This window comes from Callithrix jacchus, chromosome 8, assembly GCF_049354715.1.
Source record: "Callithrix jacchus isolate 240 chromosome 8, calJac240_pri, whole genome shotgun sequence".
NCBI lineage: Eukaryota > Metazoa > Chordata > Mammalia > Primates > Cebidae > Callithrix > Callithrix jacchus.
The window spans coordinates 16,264,278-16,284,527 of NC_133509.1; the positions used below are offsets into that span (position 1 = coordinate 16,264,278).

The 20,250-nt window shown below is 35.5% G+C and overlaps 1 protein-coding gene across 4 annotated transcripts in view; it reads left to right on the top strand.

The window, feature by feature from the left end:
* Positions 1 to 20,250, top strand: part of GLCE (glucuronic acid epimerase) — an 88,053-nt gene that overhangs the window by 26,788 nt on the left and 41,015 nt on the right. For 3 of the 4 annotated variants that reach the window (XM_002753281.6, XM_035259039.3, XM_009005128.5), the window contains exon 2: positions 19,332 to 19,422. The exons of the other annotated variant lie outside the window; for it this stretch is intronic. The gene's annotated coding sequence lies outside the window, so the exon portion shown is untranslated. The remainder of the gene's footprint in view (positions 1 to 19,331; positions 19,423 to 20,250) is intronic. 4 annotated transcript variants of the gene reach the window in all.

A 20,250-nucleotide genomic window follows, 5' to 3' on the forward strand; every position in this document is an offset into this window, starting at 1 on the left:
TACAATATGTCACCTTTTCAGATTGGCTTCCTTCATTTAGTAATATATACATTTAAGGTTCTTCCATGTCTTTTCATGCATGGCTCGATTGCTCATTTCTCTTCAGCACTGAATCATATTCCATTGTCTGGATGTGCCATGGTTTATTCATTCACCTACTGAAGGACATATTGGTGGCTTCCAAGTTTGGGCAATTATGAATAAAGCTGCTATAAACATAGGGACATACGTTTTCAGCTCATTTTGGGTCACTACCAAGGAGCATGATTGCTGGATCATATGGTAAGAGTATATTTAGTTTTGTAAGAAACTGCCAAACTGTCTTCCAAAGTGGCTTTACCGTTTTGCATTTTACTGATCTCAGAGAACCAGCTTTTGGTTTTATTGACTTTTTTCTGTTTCTCTTCTGTTGTATGTGGGTGTTTTTAATTCCTGCTCACCTATCTTTTCTTTCTTCTTCTGCGTATTTCCCTTACAGAAGAGGAAGACACACTTACTACTTAGGATTAGCTTGCTTTTCTCTTTCTAATTTTTTTTAACTTTTATTTTAAGTTCAGGGGTACATGTGCAGGTTTGTTATATAGGTAAACTTGTGTCATGGAGGTTTGTTGTATAAATTATTTCATCCCTCAAGTATTAAGCCTAGTATTTTTCCTGATCGTCTCTCTCCTCCCACACTCCACCCTCCAATAGGCCCCAACTAATTTCTGAAGGTCATTGATTTGAGACCTTCTTTTTTAACATTCAGAAGTATATTGTTTAGTTTCCAGATGTCTGGGGTTTTTTTTAGATGTCTTTCTGATTTTAATTTCTAATATAATTTCATTGTGATCAGAGAATATACTTTGTATATTTTGAAGTTCTTAAAACTTACTGAGAATGGTTTTATGGCTCAGAATATAGTCTATGTTGGGGTGTTGTTACATGTGTACTTGAAAAGATGTGTATTCTGCTGTAATTGGGTAATATATTGTATAAATGTTAATTACATGAAGTTGGTTGCTAGTGGTGTTCAAGTTTGCTATGTCCTTACTAAGTTTTTATCTACTTATTCTGTCATTATTGAGAGATTTGTTGAAATCTCTGACAATAATTGTAAATTTGTCTATTTCTGCTTGTAATTCTATCAGGTTTTTTATGTATTTTGAAGCTCTGTTACTAGCTTAGGATTTGTCTTCTTGATGAATTCATCCCTTTAATCATTATGAAATGATTCTTTTTATTCTTAGTAATATTCTTTACTGTAAAATGTACCTTATCTGATCTTAACACAGCTACTGTGGCTCTTCTTTGATTAGTGTTAGCCCAGTAGATCTTTATAATCCTTTAACCATTATGTTTTTTTTTAATATTTAAAGTGGGTTTCTTGTAGAAAGCATGTAGTTGGGTCTTGCTTCTTTTTAAATACAATCTGACAATCTCTATCCCTTTTAATCAGGAGTTCTGATCATTTACACTTAATATGATGACTGGTATGATTAGACTTATGTCTGCTGTTGTGCTGTTTGTTTTCTATTTGTCCCATCTGTTCTTTGCATGTTTCTGTTTTTTTTCTTGCATTCTTTTGGATTGAGAACTTTTTAGTATTCCATTTTATTTGCACTATTTTTTTATGAACTGTACCTATTTTTCTTTTTTAATGGTTGTTCTAGGATTACATTCTATATCTTTAACTTACACAATGTTCCTACACATATTATACCACTACTATATTTTACTTTTTTCTGTATTTGTTAAAAACCCCACAGTAGATTATAATTATGGTTGTTTTAGACCATTTTATTTTAAAGATTTTAAAAAATAAGAAATATCTTTTATAGTTATCCACATATTTACTCCACTGTACCTCATTTCTTTGTATAGTTCCATGTTTTTGTTTAATATTAATTTTCTTCTGCAAAAATTTTTCTTAACATTTTTTATTGTGCAAGTCTACTAGTGACAGATTTTCTCAGCTTTTATGTGTCTGAAAATTTTCATCAACCTTTCAGAAAGATATTTTTACCGGGTACTGAAATTGTAGTGTATCACCTCTAGTTTGGTGGTTGGCTAGGAGGACTCAGGACTGAGCATATAGTCAAACTCGTGGTTATGACTTATTACAGCAGAAGGATACAAAGCTAAATTAGCATATGGGAAAGGTTCATGGGTGAAGTCTGGAGGAAGCAAGGCACAAGCTCCCACGAATCTTCTCCCAGTGGAATTATGCAGGACACATTTAATTTCTCCAGCAGTGAACTGTGACAACACATGTGAATACAGTTTAACAGGAAACTTATTAGAGACTCAGTGCCCAAGGTTTTTATTGGGAGCTGGTCACATAAACGTCCTCTGCCTAGCATGTACCAAAATGCCAGTTTCCCAGAAGAAAAGTAGATGTTCAGAATATTGTTTGCATAAGTACTTTAGGCACAACGAACCACCCTTATTAGTTAGGGAATGTCAGGAACCCTTTTGAAATTCAAGTTCTTAGACAACAGCCAAGGCCTAACCTTGCAAGTAGGCCTTTCTAAAGATAGCACTCTTGAACCTGCTGTACCTTTTTCCTGCATACTAGGTAGCCTTGTTTTTTCCTTTCTGTACTTTGTAGATTTTATTTTATTGTTTTCTGATTGTATGGCTTCAAGGAGAAACCTGTGATGACTTATCTTTGCTCCATTGAATGTAATGTACCTTTTTACCTCTGGCTGCTTTAAATGTTTTTCTTTATCTTTATTTTCAGCAATATATATGTGAATGTGTGTTATGTTTATCCTACTTGTTATTGCTTGAACTTCTGGGAACTGTGGGTTTGTAGTTTTCAACAAAGTGGAAATTTCTAAATTTCTATAGCTATTATTTTTTTCCAATATTGCCTTACTCTTTTTACTTTCATGCTTTTGTTATGGTTATGTTTGATTGCTGACACTGTTACAGAGGTCATTGAATCTTTATTTTTTGGAGAGAGAGAGTGTGTGTGTGTGTGTGTGTGTGTATTTCTCTTGGTCTTCATTTCTTCATTTTTGGTTAGTTTTATTCCTGTGTCTTCAATTTACTAATATATTCTTTTGCAGTGGCGAATCTGCTACAGATCCCACCTAATAATATTTTTATTTCAGGTGTTGTGTTTTTTTATATGTACAAGTTGTATTTGATTCTTTTATGTTTGTTTGTCTCCTCATTGTGTTTGGGTTTTCTCTTATGCTGTTGAGGAAATGTTTATTACAGCTATTTTAATGTTCTCATCTCTTAATTTGATCATCTCTTTCCGGTTCTGTTAATATTGACTGTTTTTCTAGTTCACAAGTCACATTTTATTGCTTCTTGATAGGTCTAATAGATTTTTATTGAATGCTCATTATTGTGAATTTTATGTTATTTGCTGAATTTGGTTGCATTATTTAAAGGATGTTGGATTTTTTTTTCTAGTATGCCACTGTTACTTACAGATAAGTTTGATCCTTTCAAGGCTTATTTTTATGCTGCTTCAGGGAGAATCTAGGGTAGGCTTAAGGACTAATTTAACCTCACTTCTAATGCATGGTCCTTCTGGAGTCACTCATGGCTGCCCTGCTAGTCAGCAAGATTTCCCCATTTTGGGTAATAGGAATTTTAACAATTCCTGGCCCTTTGTGAGCTCTGACAGTTGTTTATCTTACAACTTTTGGTAATTTTCTTTTTGTAAAGGTTAATTTTTATTTTGTCCACCCTCTTGGGGGTTCAACCTTCACACGTATAAATTGTATTCAGCCCAAGATCCAGTAGGATGGCTGTGCATTTTTTAGGATCTCTTTCTGTATTGATCTCTTTTCTTAGGCATCTGCTCCCTCTCCCCCCGAATTCTACCTCTTTTGGCCTCCCTAAACTCTGATACGTGTCTTTTCAATTCAGCAGTGTTGCTAAGTTCTTAGGAGATTACCTTTCCCTGTGCCATTGTTTATAAATTTTCTCCAGGCAGAAGCTGGAAAGCCCTCTCATTATTGTCCCTTTAGGGCAATAGTCTGGTATCATAGACTTGTACTGCCTTCATTCAGTGCCAGCAAATAGTTTACTCTATTTTGTCCAATTCTGGAGAAGAATATTTCCAGACAGTCATTGTCCTTCATATTCAGAAGTAGAAATCTCCTATAAGCATTTCAGACATTTCCATTTATACCATAGATGTTTCTCTTTTCTGAAGCAACTTCATCCTCGTAACGTGTGAAAATGTCAAGCCTCTTCTACTTTTTTCTTATTACATTCAGAAATAATAATGATGGATGTAATCGGGATCTCAAACTTCAGATTTTGCTCACATTTTGTTCAGATACTGCTTCAAATTTTTATAGTCACAAAAATCTATGCCTTTGTTGAACATCTAGATATTACTGTGGATCTGGGCTTCAAGGAGGGTGAGGCAAGTGGGGCACCTAGGGTACAAAATTTAAGGAGACACTTACTCTCCAGGTATTATAAATACAGGATTGACATCTAAGAGTTAGTGTCTCCTTAAATTTTGTACTCTAGGTGCCTTGTTTGCCTCAGTCTAGTGCAGGCTTTGCAGTGGATATTTCAGACTCTGATCACTTTTATTACCCTAAGGCATTAGTCTCCAACCATTATTAACTAGATCATATATTTCCTTTGAAGTAGGTGTAAGTCTTTTTTACCTTCATATTTAAATTATTTAAACTTCTCTCTAACCATCTATTTTCTTGTAGGAGCTGTAATAAAGTCTGATGTAAAATGTCAGTTCCTTAGTATTGGCTGAGAAATAAAGAAAGAAAAGAGTATTCAAGATAGCAAATACTGTCCCCAAAGCCAAAATTATGTTACTGAAGCCTTACTTATTTTTAGTTTAGTCTGCCTTGGCCCTAGAAAACAGTGGCTCTCCCTACCTAGGCCAGATTCCATTAATTCCATGAGGGCTGTTGCCCATTGGGCATGCAGCCGTATTTGCAGTTTGAGAGTCCCAAGTAAGCCTGACTAGGCTTCAGAATAAATCTAGATTTCTACTAAGAGCAATTTTAATATGGGTCAGGGACATGCAGTTGGTCTCTGTTGGTGGGAAGAACAAAGTTTTTAATCTTACATAAAATATACTCTCTTTGAGATCTTTGGTTCATGACCCAGTTTTGGTATTCTTTACGGTGTTCTTTGCAGCTGGAATGATAAAGGAATCTCTTTTCTCTCTTCTTAGAATATTAAAGGAGACAGGAAGTCCAGATGAAGTAACTTGTGGAACCATTTGTTTATCTGATCCTGAGCTAAATCTTAGGAGAGAAGGGTAAAAATAATTAATTCTTACTAATTTTAGTCCACATTGCCAGGATTTTTCAGATAGTGATGTAGGTATGGGTTCTGTAATAAACAGTGATTTAACCCAGAATGGCCTCTGTTAAATATCTTCTTCTGTCACTTGGAAGTGGTATTTGGTATCTGTTTGATAGTTCAAAGGTTCTAAAACATTGATCCTGTGTGCAGAAAGTAACCGTTAATCTCATCTTGCTACTGCTCTAGATACTCAATTTTCTTTTATTTTCTTCGGCTTTTCTATTTTAAAAAATAAGAATAATAGCATATTTGTGCCATCTGCAAAGTACTTTTATAATGGATTGGAATGTAAAAATCTCTAATCCAGAAGGAAGATGCTTATGTAGTCAAGTCTTTGTAGATACATGCAATGTACCTTTCTTTAATTACTGGGTGAGGTAATACATTGTGAAGGAAAACAGTGAATCTGGATTTTTAAAAAACCTAATTGTAGTCCAGGTTGAACTGCTGTAGCTCTGTGACCTTGAGCAGGCCAGTTAATCTCTTTGAGAGTCAGTTTTTTTCCATCTGCAAAGTATGTGTATGTATGTAGGAGGTGGAGAAGGAAGTGATAAAATCTGCCTGCCTATTATTCATGTCAGTGTGAAGATCATAATAAAGATGTGAAAGCACTTGGGAAAATGTGTAAAGAACATATACATACAAATGTAAAAATGATATTTATAAAGTTATTTTATCTCAGCGCAACTAAATCTTGTTTTTATCTTTGGGAAACTAAATATAGTTTCAGCTAATTTTTTAAAAAATCACCGATAGGTTAGAAAAAGAGAAGTGAAAGATATGTATATTGGAAAATGGTTGGAAAACACATTATCAAAGGCTAAAAGTTACCTAAGAGGATTGATAATGTCTCCTTAGAGTATTTGTGTGTGCATATTAACAGAATTTGAAATTTTTACTTACCTTCTCTTTCATCCCTAGTGTTTAAAAATCTGTATCAGTTAGATTTTCTGACATGTTGTATGTGGATTTTCTACTTTGGATTAACCATGGAAAATATTTTATAAAACAGTCTTGTTGCTCCTTGTTGTCTGAGACAATTCTGGACTTTTTCTCCTGATTGGTGTGTTTTCAGGGGAATTCAGGATAATTTAATATAGCCCTGGTATGTATAATGAGGGTGTTAAATCTGTCAGAACATAAATCACAGTGATTGAAACATGAATGCGATATTTTGGTACCTTTGAAACTATTAAATTACTCTCCTATATTACATGAGATGGGTGAGAGAATTCCCTTGGTTGGTTCATTCATTCATTAAACAAATATTAATACCATGCCTACTATTGCCAGGTACTGTTGTATATTATATATACAACAGTAAACAAAACAGACAAAAATTCCTGCCTCTATGGAGCTTACATTCTAGCGGAGAGAGAAACTGAAACTAACGGATAAAATATGTATACTTTATTAGATATCAAAGTAAAAGAGGAAAAGGGAATGCGGGGAGTGTTGGAAGGCATGGAGATTGGAGGAAGGCAGGCCTGGGAAGGATTGTGACATTTGAGTGAAGACCTGAAAGGACTCTATGGATATCTCAGGGAAGAGCATTCCTGTTCTAAGGTATAACAGGGGTAACAGATTTGAGCCAAGTGTGTGTCCTAGTGTGTTCAAGGAACAAGGAGGAGACCAGTGTGGCTGAAGTGGACTGAATATAAAGTTTTAGGCTGGTGCACACGTAATTGCAGTTTTTACATTGTTGGAAATTTGCCATTTGATGTTGGAACACATTTCTTAAATAAATATTATGTTCTGCGTCATTTTAATGTGCATTTCTCACTTTGTTTTTGCTAATTATTACTTGCTGTTTATTTTATATTTATTTTAGACTATGGAAATGATGTTAGACAAAAAGCAAATTTGAGCTGTTTTCTTATTCGAGTTCAAAATGGGTCATAAAGCAGTGGAGACAACTGCCAGCATCAACAATGCATTTGGCGCAGGAATTGCTAACGAGGGTATAGTGCAGTGGTGGTTAAAGAAATTTTGCAAAGGAGACTAGACCCTTGAAGATAAGGAGCATAGTTGCCGGCCATTGCAAGTTGGCAACAACCAATTGAGAGCAATCATCCATCCTCTTACAATGACACTAGAAGAACTCAACATCAACTCAACATTGACCATCCTGTGGTCATTTGGCATTTGAAGCAAATTAGAAAGGTGTAAAATCTTGATAAGTGAGTGCCTCACAAGCTGACCGAAAATTTAAAAAAATTGTCATTTTGAAGTGTTCTTTTACTCTGTGCAATAGCAACAAACCATTTCTCGATTGAATTGTGATATGCAATGAAAAGTGGATTTTGTATGACAGTTGACAAGGACCAGCTCAGTGGTTGGACTGAGAAGAAGCTCCAGAGCACTTCCCAAAGCCAGATTTGCACCAAAAAAGATCACTTTGGTGGTCTGCTGCAGGTCTGATCACTGCAGCTTTCTGAATTCGAGCCATTACATCTGAGAAGTATGCTCAACAAATCAATGAGATGCACAGAAAACTGCAATGCCTGCAGCCAGCATTGGTCAACAGAAAGGGCCCAATTCCTCTCCACAAGTCTCAACAGTGTGTCACACAACCAATGCTTCAAAAGTTGAATGAATTAGGCTACAAAGTTTTGTCTCATTTGCCATAGTCACCTGACTTCTCGCCAACCAACTACCACTTCAAGCGACTCAGCAGCTTTTTGCCGGGAAAATTTTTTTACAACCAGAATGCAGCAAAAGCTTTCCAAGAGTTTATCAAATCCCAAAGCACGGATTTTTACACTATAAGGATAAATAAATTTATCTTTCACTGGGAAAAATGTGTTGATTGTAATGTTTTCTGTTTTGATTAATAAAGATGTGTTTGGGCCTAGTTATAATATAATGATTTAAAATTCATGGTCCAAAACCGCAATTACTTTTACACCAACCTAATAAGATTAAAGAGTTGGATGTTTTGAGAGCCATATATTTCAAGGACAGAATCATTGTTTGTATCAGCAGCTGCTCATAGGTAAAATAAGAGGAAGTCAGAGAATTGATTGTTGTATTTAGCAATGTGGAAGACATGGTGACCTTAATAAGGGCAAGTTGGTAGACAGATGGGACGAAAAGCTTGGTTGATACGGATTCAGGAGAAAATGGGAGATGTGGAGACAGTGAGTGTAGACAACACTTTTGAGTTTTATTGTAAAGGGGGAACTATGCACATTTGGTGTGTAGGGTTAAGAGAGTGGGCTTTGAAAAATTATTTTGGTTCCATATTTAATGTGATAGGAATAATCCAGGAATAGGGGAATATTTGACAGTGCAGTAGAAGGAATAGATAATTGCTGCAGCAGTTTGCTTGAATAGGTGGGAAATAATTGGGATTACTTTTAGTTTTCCAACATGATCATTATGTTTCTTTGATGCTTTTAACTCATATTCTTCCCTTTTAAGGAATATCAGTGCCTAATCCTATATATATATCCTTTCTTATATCTATACCTTACCCCTCACAGGTATACTTTTTTCTTTTTTTAAAACCTGCATGTGGCATTCAAACACAGGTATACTTTTATCAGAGCTCCTAAAATACTTTATTACATGTATTTACATGCCTCACCCATTACTGGATTGTTGATACCTTGATCTCTCTTATTATTCAACTATTGGTTCTTTGACTACAGTGTTTTTATTCATTGCTACATGCCTATATTAGTTACCTATTGCTGCATAACAAATGACTTTAAAACACACCCACTCAAAACACATATTTATTATATTGCAGTGAATCAGGAATCCAGGAACAGCATAGGTGGTGGGTCTTTTAAAGGGTTATGAACCAATGTGTTGACAAGGCCTGAAGCCTCATCGATCCATTTTCTAGGTCACTCACAAGGCAGGATTCATTTCTTCTCACGCTGTTGGCCAGAGGCCTCCCTAGGACCCACGCCACATGAACCCATAGAGTATCTCACAATATGGCAGTTGACTTAGAGCAAACAAGCAACAGGGCAAGAAAGAATGTCAGCAAAACAGAGTGGTAGCAAGAAGGACATCACAGTTTTTATAACCTATTACAGAATTGACATCCCATCACTTTTTCCACATTTTCTTTATTTTTAAAAATTGAGACAGAGTCTCAATATTTTGCCCACATTGAACTCCTGGGCTCAAGTGATCCTCCTGCCTTGGCCTCCCAAAATCTTGGGATTACAGGTGTGAACCACCATGCCTGGCCAGTATTTTCTTCTTTATAAGCAGGTTACTAGGTCTAGCCCACACTTAAAGGAAGGGCTACACAACAAGTGACTATCAGAAGGTGGGGATCACTGTAGGGACACATTAGAAGTCTGCCACCTAGACCCCAAGCTCTGGAACTATAAAATTCTTAACATGTTGAATGAAATAACCTTTTTCCAAGCACCCTAATAACTGGTAGTGTACATTTGTAAGGGCTGGTCAAAGGTAAGAATTCGGTTTGAGACTATACAGAATAACGATATTCAGGGATTATTTCAACTATGTTTCTGGTTTCCTTAATGATTTGCTTTTATGAAATAATGAAAAGTTAAAGTCATTTTGTATCTTCAGGAGCCAACCAAAACCAGGAATGTTATTGAAGAAAATCAGAATACATGCAATGTATTTTAATAGGAATTCTAGAAATAATCTGATAGCAAGCTATATTTTAAGATAATTTAAGCTTCCAGTCATTCCTAACATATATAACCTTTTATGACATGGATGAGCATAAAAGGATAAGAATATATAAAAATTAGGGCAATTGAAATTTGATCTCTACTATGGAATAATCTTTATGAAAATAAGATTTTAACAGGTAGGAATAAGCATCATCAGATCATGGATTTCAATTTTTTTTTCGTAGTTTAAATGTTGAGGTGATTTAATCTTTCTAAAAAAACTAAGGAATCTCATCCTAGACTTATAACATGTTAGATGTTCGAAATAACTTGTCCAATCCTATATTTTTATAGATGAGGAAACGGCTACCCAGTGACGTGCCCAAGCTTGTTGGTGGCACAGCCAGTGCCAGATCCCAGGCCTCCTGACTCCATTCAGTGCACTGTACCATGCCTTATTGTTAGTAATAAACCATACTGGAGCCACTGGGGGAGTTTAAAAACTTTTATGCCTGTCTTATAACCAGACCTTCTAATTTAGTTGGTATGGGTTGGAACTTGGTCATTGGAAGTTTTAAACACTCTCCAGGTGATTTCAATGTGCATCATAGTCTGGGAACCTCTACTCCACAGAGAATTAGTGTGCTTAAGGAATTGGAACTAGAGTGAAATCAGTAGTACAGATTTCTATCCATTATGACTCCCTAATCACAAATTTGACTAGGTTTTATAAGAGTAATAAGAAACATTTTTACACTGAGAAATAATTAAGATTTGTGCTGAACAAAGATTTTCATAATAAAACTGTCCTTTCACTAGTATTTTGGGAGATAGCCTGTGACAAAATTTTTCCTAATTATGAAATAGGAGAACAATTTTTTGACACTGATCAGGCAAGGAGAAAGTTTTCTGCCATCTGTGTTGTGGCATGCTCTGCTGTTGTTTTAACTAGATAAAATTCTAATTACTGTTAAACAGATTGTTTATGAGGTTGTTTTTAATATTTTAGAGCAAACATATAAAGAGGCAAAGAAATGGTTCCAGATTTAAAAACCAAAGACTTTTTCTTTGAAAGTCAATTAATCAGAGTTTGACACACCGGGTTGTTTAATAACACATTTCAGTGTGGGTCCTTGGTACTGCAATGTTGCAAGGAATATGAAATTTGTAGTTTGGTTATAACCATTCTGTGGTGCCTTTTTATACTCTTGGATATAAGGCTGACCAAACATTCTAACTAGAAAATACTAATTCATGATTGGTAAGTGGCATTTTGTTTCTATATGTTGTTCTTTTAAACAAGGTCTTTTCCTTGATAAGGACAGATGTAGGGATTATGAAGTAGAATAAGTAAGAATAGGAGATTATGATCAGGTCAAAGCATTTCAGAATTTAAAATCTTGTGTCGAAGCAGTTTCAGGGTGATGGCAAGAAAAGCTATATGTTTGGGTTGCTAGAGTAGAAGCGATAAGGAGCGTGTTAGTTTTCTATTGCCGCCATCACAAATCAATACGAACTTAGTGGCTTAAACAGAAAATTTTTTAATCTTACAGCTCTGTGAGTCAGTAGGCCAATTCTGGTCTCATTGGGCTAAAATAAAAACTTCAGCGGGGCCATGTTCCTTTCTGGAGGCTGTAGGGCAAGATCACTTTCCTTGCTTATTAGGGGTTTTGGTAGAATTCAGTTCCTTGTGGTTGTACCACTGGGATCCTTGTGGTTGTAACATTTGTCTTGATCAGGGCCCTTTCTAGTATCTACATTCCACTCTCATTCCCTGGCATGTCGCCCTCCTTCATCTTCAAAGTCAGTAACAAAGGTCAAGTCCCTCTCAAGCTTCTGATATCTCCTTCTCCTTTCATTTAAATTCTCTGATCCACCTTCTGTCTTCCTCTTCCACTTTAAAAGCCTCATGTGATGAGATTGGACCTACCTGGATAATACCAGATAATCTCTCCCATCTCAGGTTCCTTAACATTAATTACAACTACAAATCCCTTTTGCCATGGCAGGTAACGTAGGTTCCAGTGGTTAAGGGCACAGACATCTTTGGAGGGCCATTGTTCTGTCTGTCAAAGAGGACTACATCACTGGAGTCAAGAAAGCCAAGTGTCATTATTCACATAGCTGTTGAGTTTTCATTTATCCACAAATATTTTTCTAGTGACTGCTATGTGCTAGTCATTGTAGTAGGCACTGGGGCTATCGTGGTAAACAAGGCAGACAGAGTAACTGCCCTTGCTTGTCTAGCAGTATACTTATAAAAACAAGCAAAACGTATAGCATTGCTTTATAAAGAATTCTTCCTGTATTCCATATTATGTAAGCTCTTTGAAAGCCAGTACTAGTGTTCTTTGTTTTGACCCTTATCCCATCACTACAATAGTGTTTTACATACTAGATGCTTTACAGAATTGCTAACAAAGACTTACTTTGTTTTTCTTTGCATTGAGTTAGGAACCTCACTTATCTCTCTTTTTGGCTATTTCTGCTTCAAATGCATTGAAAAAACTTTGAGATAAAAAATCCAGACTTAGAGGACAATTTAAGATTTAATCAGATACCCACTGAGGAATTTTTAAAAAGGCCTTAAGAATGATCATGTACTCCATTTTACTTTTCTTAGTAAAGATTCTAAAGTGCTAAGGGCAGTTCTGTTTTGCTTTTTCTTCCTATTATTATTATTTTTGAGAAAGAATCTGGCTCTGTCACCCAGGTTAGAGTGCACTGATATGAACACAGGCTTACTGTAGCCTTGATCTCCTCAGCTCAAACAATCTTCCTTCCTCAGCCTCCCAACTAGCTGGGACTACAGGCACACTCTACCATATCTGGCTAATTTTTAAATTTTTTGTAGAGATGGAGTCTCATTCTGTTGCCCAGGCTGGTCTTGAGCTCCTGAGCTCAAGCTATCCTTCCACCTTGACCTCCCAAAATGATGAGATAACAAGAATGAACCATAGTGCCCAGCCTTGCTTTCTCCTCCTAGATTTAACAGTCAGAAAGTACTTACCCAATTAAAAAATAGTAATCAGCAGTTGCTTTAAGCCAGTATTCACCTATAGTGAAAAATTACCAACTCAGAAGCAAATTAAAATAAATTTTTCAATATGGCTTTTATTAGACAGACTTATTTTATCTATTGTTTATTGCTCTTGGAGCTTCTGTCTTTCTCATATACAATTCCCTGTTGTGCTCCCACTGTGTGCTGAGTGTGGGTCTACTCTTCATGGAAAAACTGCAGTATTCTTACCAATTGTTAAATGCCTTCTAAAGATAGTTATCTGTAGTTCTCTCAGTAATAGTCGTGGTTATAATTCTGTATCATGTAGTTTCCCAGTGCAGCAATAGGGAACTTTAGTAATGGTGGATTGGAGTAAGCACAGGTATATGAGATTTATAGTCTACCCAGGCATTGCTTTCAAACTTGGCCAGCATAGAACTATTAGCAAGTGGCTGAATATACTTGTAACACAGGTTTGGGCTACAGAGTGTAGATATCATGAGGCTTTCTTAATTTCAGTACATACTAAGTTCTCTATTCCAAATCCCTTCTCGATTCTTTTTAACATTATTTATGGATAATTTCTTATTCTGACCTTTTGTGTTTCTTAACAAATAGCCTAAATATATTTTATATAAACTTCATTTCTAAACAAGAACTTTTGGAATAATGGGTGGGAAGTTCATTTGATTTGCTTAAGTGTAGAGATGGCTATTGTGCTATTTAAGTTTAGATGATATTAATTTGGGTGAAGGAAAGTAATAGCCTCTCTTATAGAGATAGGTAGTTTATTGTACTGTAATCTTTAAAATGTTACTAGGTAATGTTGATTTATGTGAATTTAGCATTTCAGTGACTAGTAAGGTAAGGCATCCTGTTGGGTTTAGTTCATATGTAAAAATTGTTATTAATTGGCAACTTTTGAAGAGAGCTGGAAGTTTAACTGTGAGTAGTGCAATACTAATCACTGAAGTTTTCTTGATTATTTGAAAAAGAGAGGGGAAAAAACTCCTTTGTTTATGGTCATTAAAATATAGTAGTGACTTAAACATATGCTGTGTTACAGAGAGAAGAGACAGGAAATTTACTAACCTACTGAAACTTTTGATGGGTACAGTGCCTCTGTGGAAGTCAGATTTTGATTATTAATAAAACAGCCTTTGTTTAGTAAGTTGAAAATCTAGTGAGAAGATTACATGGAGCAGTAAGCATACAGATTTGCAGTAGGTACTCCATTCAGTGGGTTTTACTGGGTGTCAAAACTAAACTGACTTTAGTGAATTTTACTGTAGCTACTACACACAAATGGCTTCGGTTAGAAAGGATGTGGTACCAGGTAATGTCATCAGTTTTTCCAAATGTGTTTCTGGGGAAAATAACCTAAACTCTTGAAGCAAATCATTTCACTTATAATTGGATGTGATATTATGAGAACAAAAGGCCTTAGGGCAAAAACTGTTCCTTATAGAGGCCTTTAGTTTTCCATTTAAAATTAGTGCAATTGCTGATTGTTTTTTTTTTTAAATCTCATATTCTTTTAAATATAGTAACCTGAAGGTGTTGTTGAATTTAGTAACACAACTGAGAACAGAATCCTTAAAAACAAATAATCGAGTTTAGGTTAAATGGAAATAGTTGGCTAAATATGATTTTTAAAAATAATGCCTAAGGTAAATGTAGGAACCAAATGTATTATTGTATGACAAAAAGTGTTCAGAAGAGGTATTACCTTTGTACTTAATTTTTTTTAATTTAAATGCCTGTATTATGTAGGTTTTACTGTTTTATGACCACATGTATGTATAGCATAGTAATAATTCACTGTAAGCTTGTAGTGTACTGTATTAGTTGAAGTACGATAAAGTAATTCTTGCAGAAGAGTGGAATTACTTCTGAAATACTGTTTTCCAGCTTGTATTCCTCATCCTGTGTACTCAAATAAAGCGACTATTTTTTCCCTAATAAGAAAGATAGAAACAAATGATGGTTTTACTTTTTTTTTTGAGAGGGGGTTTACTCTGTCACCCAGGCTGGAGTGCAATGGTGTGATCTTGGCTCACTACACCCTCTGCCTCAGAGCTTAAGCGATTCTTGTGACTTAGCCTCCCGAGTAGCTGGGACTACAGGTGTGTGCCACCATGCCCAGCTGATTTTTTTTGTAGAGATGGGGTTTCACCGTGTTGGCCAGGCTGGTCTCAAATGCCCGACTGCAGGTGATCTGCCCACCTTGCTTCCCAAAGTGCTGGGATTGCAAGAATTAGCCACCTTACCTGGCCAGTTTTATGTTTTTTGTCTTCAGAATGCTTATTATGCAATGAGAGTAGAATTAATCACAGCCCTCTTACCGCCCCACAATGTGCAGTAAATCAGTAAATACTGACTGTAAATCAGTATTATTTTTTTTAATCATTAATGAAAGTTCTTTTATGATACCACTAAGCAGATGTCAGGATTTACTCTTCAATTAGGTGGGATAGTGGTGATGAGCAGATTAGACTCCTTTGTAGGTGATACATTGTTTAGGAGAACTGACATTTAGACCATTGATCCCTCTAGTGATTTTACATGTCAGGACTGAGCTATCTGTCACTTCCTCTATCTTAAAAATAGGCAGAATAAACAAGAGGATTTTTACAGACTATAAAATCCAAACTAAATAATTCTGAAAAAGCCTTGATGATTTAAAAGTCTTTTAAGTATCGTAAATTTTATTTTTGCAAATGAACATGCAGGAAAACTTTTTCTGTGTATATTTTAGCACGTATATAGATTTATCTCACTGCCATCACAGTCAATATCTGGAATAAGTTTCCTTAGCTTAAAAAAACTACCTTTTGTTATCCCTGTGTAGTTGTGCTCCCTCCCTACCCCTCAATACCTGGTAACTCTGCCATTTTACTTTTGTCTTTTCAAAAATGGTCATGAGGTGGAATAATAGAGCATGAGGGCAGTTAAGACTGTTACGTGTGCATTTACTCAGTATGCCTTATAAGATTCATATAAGTTGTTCTGTGTATTGATATTTTATTCTTTTTTATTGCTGAGTAGTATTCAGTTGTATGGATGTGTACCACAGTTTAAATTTATTAATTGGAGGACATTTGAGTTGTTTCCAGTTTTTAACTATTTTGAATAGAGCTGCTATAAACATTTGTGTATAGGATTTTGTGCAAATGAGTTTTCATTTCTCTTGGGTAAAAATACGTAGGTATGGGATTGGTGGGTCATATGGTGTTTATTGTGAAGAAATTGACAAATTGTTTTCTAAAATGGCCATACCACTTTGTATTTACATCAGCAATGTATGAGTGTTCTAGTTGTTCCGCACTCCTGTCAGCACTTGGTATGGTTCATCTTTTTCATTTTAGCCATTCTGATAGATTTGCAGTGGTACCTGATAATGAGTTTCATTTTCACTTTCCTGATAGCTAGTAATGTTGCACATTTTGTCATATATCTTGTTACATTCTCTTTGGTGAAGGATCTATTCAGGTCTTTTGACCATTAAAAACAACCTTTTTATTTTGGAAGAAATTTAGATTTATAGAAGAGTTACAAGGAGTTCCTTTATATTCCTCACATAGCTTGCCATAATAATAACATTTTACAAATCCAAATGCATTTTTCAAAACCAAGAAACCAACACTGGTACCTTACTACTAACCAAACTCCAGATTCCAAGCTGGGATTTTGCCAGATTTTCCACTGGTCTGTTCAAGAATCCATTCCAGGTTTACGTATTACATTTGTCACTCTCCCCACATCTTATGTGGTCTGTGACAGTTTCTCAGCCTTTCTTCGTTTTTCATCAACTTGACAGTTTTGAGTGCTAGTGCCAGTCAGATACTTTGCAAAGTGTCTCTCAATTTGTGTTTGTCTAATGTTTTTCTTGTGATTAGACTTAGGTTATAAGTTTTAGGGAAGAATCCACAGAGGGAAATGCCCTTTCCCTCACATCTTATCAAAGTACATAATGACAGTATTACTTAGTTAAGGTACTGTTTATCAGATGTCTTCACTGTAAAGTTGACGCTTTTGTCTTTTTGTATTCTGTTCTTTATAAATGAATTGCTAATTTCAGCCCACAATCCAAGGGCTTGGGAGATTGTTTCGTCTTATGGATGGGGTATATGTATTTGTTATTAAGATTTCTTCTTGTAAGTAAGCTTTTGTTCCTTCTTTTCCATTAATTTATTCAGTTATTTATATCAATATGTATACTTACTTTATACATTGGCTTATAATTCAGTATTGTTGCTAAAATTTTTGTTGCTAAAATAATTGTTCCAGTGTTGGTCCCTGTATTCCTTTGACATGTCCCCATCCTTTCCTTTTTTGAATACTTTCTTAATTTTTGGTTCTACAAGATACTCCAGGTTCATCATATATTTTCTCTGCCTTATCTGTAGAATCAGCGATTTCCTTTTAGGAGCCCTGGTTTCTTGTGTTGGAGAATTATGTTTAGATCCATTGTCTCTCTGGGTACTAGATATACTTGTTGATATAGGGGTATCACCATTTCAAGGCCTTCTCAAAGGATAGAGCTAGGAAATAATACATTTTTTTATTAATCATGTATTTATGTACATCTATAATTGTTTCTGTATCCATTTGTATTATATGTTATGTTGCATATATATCAAGTTCATAGTGATGTCTGTGACTAATCCAGTAGCACAGGATTCATTCTAGGCTTTTCTACTTTATCTGTAGCTTTCCTTTCTAACAGAAACCTGGCCTTGATCATCCATTTACTTGTTTGTTCCATCTCAGTAAAGCAAGTTCACAATTGTTAACCAGTACCCCTGTGAGAAATAAATTTACCCTACACCCTTTAGTTGGGTAATGTCATTCATTTATAATATAGCCAGATTCATTTGTCATGGACTGCCTTCTATCTTAAAATGTCCCCAACATCTTAGTTGATTTTTAAACGTTTGCATACATTAAAGTTTAATCTTTGTGATGTGCAGTTCTGTAGGTTTTGACAAATGCACAACGCCATATGTATACCACCTCAGTATCATACAGAACGACATCATCACACTAATGATGTTGACCTTTTTTCCCCAATCTTTGTTTCTATTCAGAATGGATCATTTTTATTCATCTGTGGTAAGATCACTGACTTTCTTCTGTCATCTTCATTTGACTATTGAGCTCATTTAGTGAGCTTCTTGTTTGGTTATTGATATTTTTCTTCTTTTAAAATTTTCAATTGATTCTTCTTTGTATCTTCTGTTTTTTTTTTTTTTCTGAGTTTATCCTTTGTTTCAGGAATGTTTGTATTTGTTAAAGCATTCTGTAATAATGGCTCTATTATCTTTAATATCTTAGGTAATTTCAACATCTTTGTTTTCTTGATGTTGGCATTTTTTTCTGTGCAAGTTGAGATTCTGTTGATTCCTTGTATACCTAGTAACTTTGGATTATATCCTGGACATTTGACTATTATGTTAGGAGACATTGGGTCTTGCTTAAATACTATGCAGAATGCTGATGTATTTGTTTTAGTAGACAGTCAACCCAGTTAGATTCACACTGCAAGTTTCTATAGGTTATAGTTACAGCATCAGTTTGATTTTCAAAGTGTTTACCATACTACTTGGTTCTGTCCCACATGTGTGTCATCCATTGCCAGTCTGGAACTCGGGTGGGGGTCTATTCCATAATTCTCAAAGTCTATGTATGTTTGTTTGGGTCAGATGCACACAAGTGCCACATGAGGGTGAGTCCAGTAGTTCATAAAACAACTTTGAGGTGTTGCTTTCCCATGTTCCTTGTCTGTTATCTCCCAGTAATTTCTAATTCTGCCTGGCTCCCCTTTTCTGACCATGAAATGGGTCTTTCTCTCTTTAATGTTCACTCCCTGCAACTATGCCCATAATCAGGGCCAAGTGGCAAGGGGACAGAGAAAGAAGCAATAGGGATTCACTACATCCTCTTGGGACCGCAGCTTCTGTGTTCAGAGAGTTAGATTCCCTCTCTCAGAGTTTTAGGTTCCTAATGGCCTCCAGTGCCACTGCTGCCACAGCTGCAATGGATGGCTGGCCTTGAGAGTGAAAAAAGGGTAGAAAAGGGGGAGGATTTGTGTACTTTCTTGTGAGTGTTAGGAGTCTTCTTTCCTTCTTCTCGAGCCGGTGGTAGAGGGATTCTCCTGAAGCTTTCTATTTGGTCTGTATTATGTTTAGTCTGGATGAAAGCGGGGCAGGGGGATGTAAATGGTAAACCTGTGGTTGCTTCAGTGGTACATCAAATTCTGATTGTCTTACTCAATCTGCCTGCTACTGTTACTTTTCAAAGTTCCCTAGTAGCTGCTCAATGCCTTCTGTCCAGGTCTTATAGCTACATTAACTTGTTGGCATCTGATTACCCCATCTTATCTGAACCTGGAACCTGACTTAAGGTTTTCAATTTTGTTTCTCTAGGAATTTGACAAGAAACTGAAGTTTTGATTCAGATATATTTTGAATTGAAACCAGAGATGTACTAGAGTTTAGATTCCTTCATTTGATTAAGGTAAGATTGTTTAATAAAATTTAATCATACCTTTACTATACATTTTCAGAGATGTATTAGAATTTAGATTCTTTCATTTGATTAGGGTAAGATTGTTTAATAAAATTTAATTATACCCTTACTATGCATTTTTAGACATTTTAATGTGTATTTTATTAACACATTTAAATTTCCCAGTCTAATCTGAGATTCTGACCTCAGGAAGTATTTTCCTGGTTTCTTTACCATTTAAATAGCTAATGTTCCTTGTAACAACTACTAGATGCAAGGAAAACATGATTATACATTCACTGAAAGTGTTATATACTGATATCAAATCTGTTTGCAGGAGTCAGTGAACTATGGCCTATAGGCCAGCCACCTGTTTTCATAAAAAAGCTTTATCAGAACACAGCCACACTCACTTAATACATACTGTATGTGGCCGTCTTAGCACTACAGTGGCAGAGTTTTTAGTTGGAACAGTATCTGTATGGCTCACAAGCCTAAAATCTGGCCCTTTTAGGAAAGTTTACTGACCCTTGGCCTAGAAAACTGGAGCAGGGTATCTTACGCTATGTAATTATAATGTATGAAAACTTATTAGAGATTTAAATATGCATATAAGTATATATGGAGCTACAGGAACTCTAATTTCTTGAAGTGAAGTGTCTGTATTATTACTTAGAGGACGTGCTAGTTTTCTGAAGTAATTGATTTTTAAAATAAGACTTAATGTTGTTAGCAGTTAAATATTAGGTGCTTATTTTTTAAGTAGAAGCCTTCATTTTGCTTAGATTTTCAAAAATAAAAGTTTATATGATAAAGGTCAAGTTTGTTCCCTTTCTA